Source organism: Haliotis cracherodii, unplaced genomic scaffold, assembly GCF_022045235.1.
Source record: "Haliotis cracherodii isolate W230 unplaced genomic scaffold, xgHalCrac1.p SCAF_6, whole genome shotgun sequence".
NCBI classification, from domain to species: Eukaryota; Metazoa; Mollusca; class Gastropoda; order Lepetellida; family Haliotidae; genus Haliotis; species Haliotis cracherodii.
Window position 1 is genome coordinate 28994970 of NW_027266319.1, and position 9427 is coordinate 29004396.

A 9427-nucleotide genomic window follows, 5' to 3' on the forward strand; every position below is an offset into this window, starting at 1 on the left:
CTTTTTCCAGTTTAGTTTTCACCGATTCAAATATTAATGTATTTCCACCTCGGATGAAAAATGTGTGATACCATACTCCAAAACGTGAAACATCTTGAAAACGTGTCCATGTTCCTTATGGGCCACCGTAGAAAATATAGTGTCATAATAATCAACTAGAGTTACTTCCCCTGTAAAATTCCCAGAATTATGTTGCAACTGGGGTTTTCCGAACAAAATATGAAATTATTTGAAAACTACGACGCTGAAAGCTGTACAGAGTAGAGGTAAATAGAATTTCCTTTGAATACGACTCCACGAAAACAGTTGTATCTATACCTTCATGATGTTGTTAAGTAGCTTATAGTTGACCCAAAGACGTATATACGTCTTTGGTTGACCTATAACTAGCAGTTTGAAAGTCTTACCAAATATGCAAACAAAAGCTTATTATGTCTGACTGATGTATGTCATTGTAAATTAGAGGATATAGCGACAGTTGAGAGTTAAAGAAACATTTTTTAAAGAAACAGATAAAGATAATTTTTTGTGGGATACCATCGCGTGTCTTAGGTCCCGCTCAGGAAAGTGATAGTAGCCCATCTAACTCAATGTTAGTATAGGGGAGTTACGATCTGTGTGGGAGAGGGGCCTGTATGAGGCGCCGCATTGCTACTTATTCCCTATTTTATAATGTCAATCATTCATTTCTTACAACCACGAAATGTATTATTGATATCACAAATCCGTTTTTATGATACTATAAAATATGTATCGATATCACAAATTTATTGATATAGAATGCATTTTTATAATATGAATGAAGTCCATAGATATAATTTGTTACATTTTAAATTCAAAGTATGTTTTATATCACAAATTCGATCTAGTTATGTCAATCATTCAGTTCTTGATACATTTAATCGTGGTACATTTTAGATATTAATAAATCTAATTTGTGATATCAATAAGTAAGTTTTTTACATTAACTGACACCTTGACTGTGCAGTGACGGAGGGTGATATTAGCAGTCAATGTTTAGCTTAATACATAGCAAAATCTTTACAAACTGTTTTATTAATTACTTTATGCACAAAGTAATATGTCCGCCAAGTGTTTGTTTTTGTTGGTTTGTTATTTAACGCCGTATTCAGCAGTATTCAAGGTGTATGACGGCGGTCTGTAAATATTCGAGTCTGGACCAGACAATCCAGTGTTTGATATCATGAGCATCTATCCATGGAATTAGGATACGATGACATGCATCAACCAAGTCAGCAAGCCTGACCACCCGATCCCGTAAGTCGCCTCTTGCGACAAGCATAGTCGCATTTTACAAGAAGCATGGGTTGCTGAAGACCTATTCTACCCCGGATCTTCACGGGTCTCCGGCAATTGAAATGCGTGATAGATTTGTCAGACAACAATAATGTTCACCAGTAGCTTATTTACTTTGGTATATACCAAGAAGTGAGTTCTTGATATCACAAAGTCGACCTTTACATTCTAATAAATAAAGGCGACAAATCCCTTCCCATGTTCATCAGAAATCTCGACTGCGATTCCCACTACATCGTGAGCATGCGACAAATAGTGATGACACAAATAGTTCGCGAAAAGGTGAGCGTATCCTGCCCCACAGGCGGTATACGTCACAAACACATGCAAGGCAAGTTAACTGTTCGCCTAAATAAACGCACGAAAATATATTGTACAGGTCAAAATAGGGAACTGAAACGGAAATAATTTTTGTCACTGATGCGTCAAATTTGGAAATGCCGTATTCGACATAATAAGCGCCCAGGGCGCTCTCAAAATGAGAAATAGGGGTCTCTTATTAGAATATTATTTTGGTGAGAAAAAAAACATAGTTGAAAGATAAATTTCGTGGTTTATGCTGACAGCCTGAAATGTTTATGTACGACAAATATATTTTTCCAGAATTTAATTGCCCATAAATAAGGGTGCATATAACACACGTGTGCGTATTATACCGAATAAATAAGTCTTGTGTACATTGATCAATCGGAAGGGATGATAATTGGGCTTGTTCATTAGCCAACATATCAGCAATTATCGCCGTGGGCGCTTATTAGAGCGGGGCCCTTTATCACGTCGAATACGGTACGTTTCGAATTTGTGATTTCTAAAAATGGTTCAGTTTTATCGAAAAATTGAATTTGTGATAGCAATGATTAATATTTGGTAGCACTACATGAAAAGTATCAGCCATGTTTAAATGGCTGACAACCAGCCTGCTTTCCTTCTTCAATAGGCTTGCAGCCTGCTTTCCCTTCATTAATAGGTTTGCAGCCTGCTTTCCTTCTTTAATAGGCTTGCAGCCTGCTTTCCCTTCATTAATAGGCTTGCAGCCTGCTTTCCTCCTTCAATAGGCTTGCAGCCTGCTTTCCTTCTTCAAGTGGCTTGTAGCTTGCGCTCCCTTCATTAATAGGCTTGCAGCCTGCTTTCCTTCTTCAATAGGCTTGCAGCCTGCTTTCCCTTCTTTAATAGGTTTAAATCCTGCTTTCCTTCTTTAATAGGCTAGCAGCCTGCTTTCCCTTCATTAATAGGCATACAGCCTGCTTTCCCTTCATTAATAAGCTTGCAGCCTGCTTTCCCTCTTTAATAGGCTTGCAGACTGCTTTCCTTGTTTAATAGGCTTGCAGCCTGCTTTCCCTTCCTTAATGGGCTTGCAGCCTGCTTTCCTTGTTTAATAGGCATGCAGACTGCTTTCCCTTCTTCAATAGGCTTGTAGTCTGCTTTCCCTTCTTTAAGAAGCTTGCAGCCTGCTTTTCGTCTTTAAAGGCTTGTAGCCTGCTTTTCTTCTTTAAAGGCTTGTAGCCTGCTTTTCCTTCCTTAATAGGCTTGCAGCCTGCTTTCCTTGTTTTATAGGCTTGCAGTCTGCTTTCCCTTCTTTAATAGGCTTGTAGTCTGCTTTCCCTTCTTTAATAGGCTTGCATAGTCGCAAGCAGGTTTGGACTTCGGACAGGCCAAATTCAGTAATGAGTAAAAAGGGTAAGTTTTTCGAACCTTTCCAGAAAATCTAAACTATGAGCAAGGGACCGGTCAGTTATTTAAAGGGGGGTGTCAGAGGTTTTTGATGTTCACAATAATGACCCTCCTCTGAAGGCCATCTTATGTTTGCATGAACCTCCTACCCGTGAAGATCCGGGTTAGAATATATCTTCAGCTACCCATGCCTGCGAATATGCTTGTCATAAAAGGCGATTAACGAGGCCGGATGGTCAGGCTCGGTGACTTGGTTGATACATGTCAACGTATCCCAATTGCGTTGATCGATGATGTTAATCACTTGATTTTCTGGTCCAGGCTCGATTATTTACAGACTGCCGTCATATATCTGGAATATTGCTGAGTGCAGCGTTAAACAACAAAGCATGACCCTCCCCATGTCTTTGTTAATTTTTTCATGACCCTCCCTGAAAAGACAAAATACACAAGAACTTTATTTTTCATGTTCATTTTTTCATGACCCTCCCCGAAACATGTTTTTTTTTTATTACACTCTCCTAGAGAATGCCATGTTTTCGTAACAATATCTAATTGGTCCCTTAACGAACATTTTCTTTAACGTTTCTTTATATCTGTTAAGCAGCAGAATCTCTGTACTTGTACATAGCAGGGGTAATTCAAAATTAACATACAGTAAACTCCGTTTATAACACGCTTGTAACGAATTGGCGGATATAACGAACTTATTTTTTGGTACAGGTCATTCCCTGTATATATGCAGTATACAGTCAAGTCCCGTTAATCCGACATGGTTGGTTGCATATGATTATGTCGGATAAACGAGTATGCAGTTCGTGATCGAAAATCGGACAACTACACGATAAATAACGATACAAACACGTAATAAAAAATATAAAAGAAATATTCATATTGTTACGTTACATTGTTAGCGGAATATGTTTTCTAATCATGTAACTTCTAAAGCTCAACACGAAACAACTGATACATGCACTGCCCCCATTGTACGAAAAACAGTGATGTGCATTGGGCCAGTTCAGCGAGCTGAAAGTGATGACAAACGCAACATGTTTCGTCATCGGATATTGGCGAATCCTCACTGTCACTGCTGTATAGTAGATTAATCGCACCGGATGGTCCCGCTGCTGGCTCGGTGGTACTTTTATGTTTCTTTTGAGATTGTTTAGCTGATGTATGTGACTTTGCTGGTCGTTTCTTGGTTGGTACTGGCTGTTTAGAAGTTGAACTTTTAACATATTTTTTTACTTGAATTTCTATCTCTGGTTCAGTTATGGCTTTGCCGCTAACGATCTTGTGCATAGATCTGCGTGGTTTTCTTTGCTTCTTCTGAATGACGGGAAGCTGGTCACCAAAGAATTGGGTTTGGTCAAAGTTAGTGACGAAAATTTCCTTCTCAACGTTTGTGTTGGGACGCGGGCTGTGTACGTCGTCAGTAGCTGCGACTTGTCTTCATCGTGTGATGCGGTGATAAAAGCAGCTGGTTGGAATGCAGATTTATCAATCATAACTGGCGAAAAGCGATAGATTTCTGACTGCCGACTGCAAGTGACCAGGCGTTAAAGCAGCAGAATATGCCCTGCAGGCTACGGAGGTGATGTTATATCCGTTGATTGTGGTACCATCAGACTTCAACAGTTTGTGACATTCGGCATTGTAAATCTTTGTAAACGGGCCTAAACATCCCACGTCCATTGGCTGCAAAATATTACTTGTGTGAGCCGGGAGGACAAACAACACAATATTGTGATCTTTTGCCCAGTCTATCAGAGACGGAGAAATGTGCGACTTGTGGCCATCGTACAGGAGAAGCAAAGGTCTATTCGGCGTTGCTGGAGATGCATATCGAAGGAAATACCTGTCCAAGTAATCTTGGAATATAACACCATTTGACCATCCTGATTCAGAAACGGTTCCGTCACTTCCTGATGTACAGCCTTCAAGTAATTCACTGCGCATTCTAGCACCCGCAAATACAAAGAAAGGTGAAATAAATGTGCCCAGAGCATTTCCACTTCCCAAAAGTGTGACGACAGACGATCTCTCTGAAGAAATCTCGTAGGCCACTGACTTTCTTGAGCCAACAATTTTCGGTGCGACATGGGACTGGTTGATTCCTTTCTCATCTACGTTATAAATTGCTTCTGGTCTTGATTGGAAACGGTATTTGTCCATAATCATGGCAAGTTCATCAAAATATCTGTTGATGCATTCCTCTGAACTAGCTTTGGCACGAAGTTCCGTGGGAGACTTAGCACTTCTAACTTTCAACTCTGGCCATCGTTCCAACAGACCATATAGCCACTTGACAGATACTGGATGGGACAGGTCACGTTTTCCAAACTGACAAGCAAAGTTAGACCCTAATTGGATAACCTCTTTCTTGGTATATCCGTATCTGATGGATGCCATGTATGTTACATGGTCAAAAAGTCTAGTTTCTTGCTCTGCATCATAAAATTTGACTGTGTCAACATCGATCTTGCCTTTTATCCTGTCTCTCAGTGTTTGCTCGGGTACAGAGAAGTTTAATGCCACTTTATGAACTGCAACTTTATTGTTTTTGACTTCTTAGTAAGCATTAGTCAAAGCTGTAGGCGAATAACTTTTGTATCCCTGTCGTGAAGGCGTCGGTGAACCTTATGAAAAGCTATACGAGATGGCCCGACAATGTTTCCATACATTTATAATTTTAACATACGGCAGCACCTCAAGTCATGTGACTTATGTTTATTGACATCTAGGCAAGCAGACGACGAGAGATGAGAAGGGTGGTGCTTACGGTATATATTTTATTTGATGTTTTGTAAATATGAAATTTGGTATTAGTGATCTAGGGCTATTTATCTCAGTGTTGGACATTTGGTTTTTCTGTACTTACGTGTAATGCATCTATTCGCTGTGTGACGTCATACGAGACTTAATTTACGAGATATCACTATAATTACCGCGATCCACGAATGAAGGTTATCCACGAATTTAGGTAACGGTTCTGTACGGACTGTATGACACACTCCGGCGCAGTGGTGACTCAGCATAACACCACTGCCACAGGCTAATTTGCATATCACGTGACCGGACTTTTCTCGTTTGTAAACAAACGCTTTTTTTCAGAAATCAGTATAAATCGGACTAATGCAAGTAGTTGGGGGCGCTTTACATATTGTTTTGCATAATTATATAGATATGCTACTACAACTGCGACAGTGAGTTGCATGACAATATATATTTATACATCAAAGTGACCGTATCGCTAGCTCTCCGTTGGGCTTCGATGACAGCCCGTGGAGCCGTACAACCAATGTAAACAAAGGATAACTACACAAAAACAAGTAGATTTTCACGTATTAGGATACTTTCTTAATGAACCGTAACCATTCTTTGACATTTGTTTATGAAAATGTGTAGACTTGTCAAACATGAAACGGATGAAAAGCATATGCAATATCTAAGGACTGTGTAAGATGTGACGAATCGTCACATGGCGCCGGTATGTGGCAGAGGTACTATGCTGGCTGGCTGCCGGCCGCAAGGAACTCTGGGTAGTAGAGTGACTGTATGACTTACTTCGAAAGCATATTCTGGAATGGAAGTCGCAAGTTTGAAATTTGTACCGCAAAGCTTAGAAAGCTATTTCCTAAGTGGCTTACGTTGACTTCCTGTTAGTCATTTCATTGGTCGGTTATAGTTCGCGAAAGGTTGTTCTGACGTCACCTGTAATGGGATGTCCTCGTCGAGAGCGAGAGCTTGTATCTGATTTTAATGAGATTGAGGTAATCTAAGCATGTGATTAATCCTGTTTTCTTTATTAAAAGCATTAATTGTTTATTGTTGAGCAAGTTTATCTCTGCAGCCGTTGTAATGTGCAGCTACCAGCCGACTCGTCTTGCATCAAAACACGGGCTGTGTACTCGCGGGCAGATGACCACGGAGTATGCTGATCACTGTGTCGGATTAATAGGCTGATTGAGTCATTTCGGTAATTCGTTGCAAATTAGTAGTGTCGGAGTGCGAGAGAGTCGGATTAACGGGTCTAAAGGGCACAGATTTAATCGGTTCCCGTCATTAGTATCGAATAAAGCCGATTGTCGGATTAACGAGACTTGACTGTATGTTAATAACGACCTGCGTGTCATAAGGACCTAAAATTATTGGTCCTTTTGAGTTCGTTATAGCCGTAGTTTAATGTGCAGTTTAAGTTAAACAAAATCAGTAGTATAGGTAATGATGGTTCTGAACCACTTCCACTGGAGCCGGATTCATATACCTATACCACCACTACAGGGGGAATTTTTTATGCCAAAATGATTATGCGATTCAACGATAGTCATGAGATTCAGCTAAATTGACTCCAGCTCACCACCACCCTGGAGCCAATGATATAAATTTTTATAGGTAATGATGGTTCTGGACCACTTCCACTGGAGCCGGATTTGTATTAAACGAAACATCAATATTAATTAATAATGAATAAAATTTACTATAGCCCACAAGGATATTGGAAAGGTATAGGAGCAATAAAAAAATTAGCCACCGCGGCTAAGGTATCTAAAGATGTGGCCAAGGATTGGTTAAAGAAACAAGCGTTGTGGCAAATATATTTACCGGCACCGCGTTATATACCGAGGAAGAAGTTTGATATTTTTACAACGAATGAAGTTCATCAGGCTGACCTCTTGTTTCTTCCCCACGATAAGGTAAAACGCAAAATGTATAAATACGCTTTAACAGTAGTGGATGTGGCTAGTCGATACAAAGAGGCTGAGCCATTAACCTCGAAAGATTCAACAGAAGTAGCTAATGCACTGAGTCGCATATATAAACGCGGACCACTAAAATGGCCTAAGCTATTTCAAGTAGATCCCGGTCGTGAGTTTATGGGATCCGTAACTAAACTGTTAACAAAGCACAACGTCAAAATCGTCCTTGGTGAAAGAGAGGCCCACCGTAGTCAAGCCATTGTTGAAAGATTTAACCGGACTCTAGCGGAACGTTTGTTTGGCTATCAGTATGGGATCGAAATGAAATCCGAACGATTGAGATCAACCGAATGGGTGACACGATTATCAGCCGTTGTATCAGCGCTGAATAATGAATTAACGAGATTAATAGGGAAGAAACCATCCGATGCGATTAAAATGAAATCCGTGACTTCCGAATCTTCAGCACCGAGGAGAGGCAAAGATCGAAAACTTCCGGATAGAGTAAGGGTAAGATATTTATACCAGCCCAGTGAACTCGAGGGAGGCCTACGTCGCGCAACCGATCCCATATGGTCCCTTAAGACGTATAACATTAGTCGATTGGTTACGAAAGAAGGAGAGCCTATTCTTTATTATCTTCAAGATGGACCGGGTAGGGCATTTGTACGAGAAGAGTTGTTCATAGTTCCCGACGGTACGGTATTACCACCATAACCATAAGCATAGGTAGTTACACCATCATTATCAATCCATCTCTTTGTATCTAAGGGGGATAATGATGTCTTGTTCATTCTTAATCCATATATCCTATGATCGTAACTTCTTAAAGAGTTCATCTCGTGTTTGAACGTTCTACCATTGAATAATGATTCTTTATACTGTTCGTGTTTGATATGCTTTTTTACCACATACTTCTTAACGCCCTTGGCTTTTCTTATCTCTCCATTATCGGACTTTTTTATAGAATACATCTTAATCCTACATACTCCGCTACCAGGAGTCCCAGCACATTCATCCTTCATCTTACCGAACACCTTTTTATTTACTATGCTGTGCAGTGGATTATCTTTTGGGTAATCGCTCGTGTCGTACATATCTATTTTTTCTGCCATATCTTTATACACATCCTCGGTTTGTATTTCCATCAACAAAGAATCTGTATCGGTATATAGCACCTCGCATCTATCGCCGTATTGCTTCTTAAGTTCATGGTAAAGTCATACATTAAGTGTTTTGACAAGTCGAGAATACTCATACCGACGTACACCGGTCTGTTGAATTTTATATTACTTTTCTGCATATGCAATGCGGCTAAGTCGTTATCGAATATCTTGCTTCTGTTAAAAGCCGGACTGGCTATGAGTTTCCTGAGTCTTTCTTCCTCATTAGATCTGACTAATTTAACATCAACACGCTTCCTTAGATTCTCCATAGTTTTACTGAATACCGAGTTATTCATGAGCTTATATAGATTCTTTTCGAAATCGCTGGTGGCTATCTTTCTTAAATCTGTGTTCAGCCTTATATAGGGCTCCATCCAAGGGCTTTGATCAAACTTTAGAACTCTGTGTATTATCTTAAGTTTCATACCTAACGATAGATACAACTGGAGATTTCTGTAGTGAACTATATATTTTGTCTTATCCATCAAATTTGGTACGAGTTTTTCTACGTAAGCTAACCTACTATTACCCATCAAGGCGTGTTGATATTCCGACATCCAGTCTTTATTAACC

At 39.9% G+C, this 9427-nt stretch overlaps 1 pseudogene; it reads right to left on the reverse strand.

The window, feature by feature from the left end:
* Positions 1 to 3930: 3930 nt before the first annotated feature.
* LOC139445255 (uncharacterized) lies at positions 3931 to 5400 on the reverse strand (annotated as a pseudogene).
* Positions 5401 to 9427: the final 4027 nt, after the last annotated feature.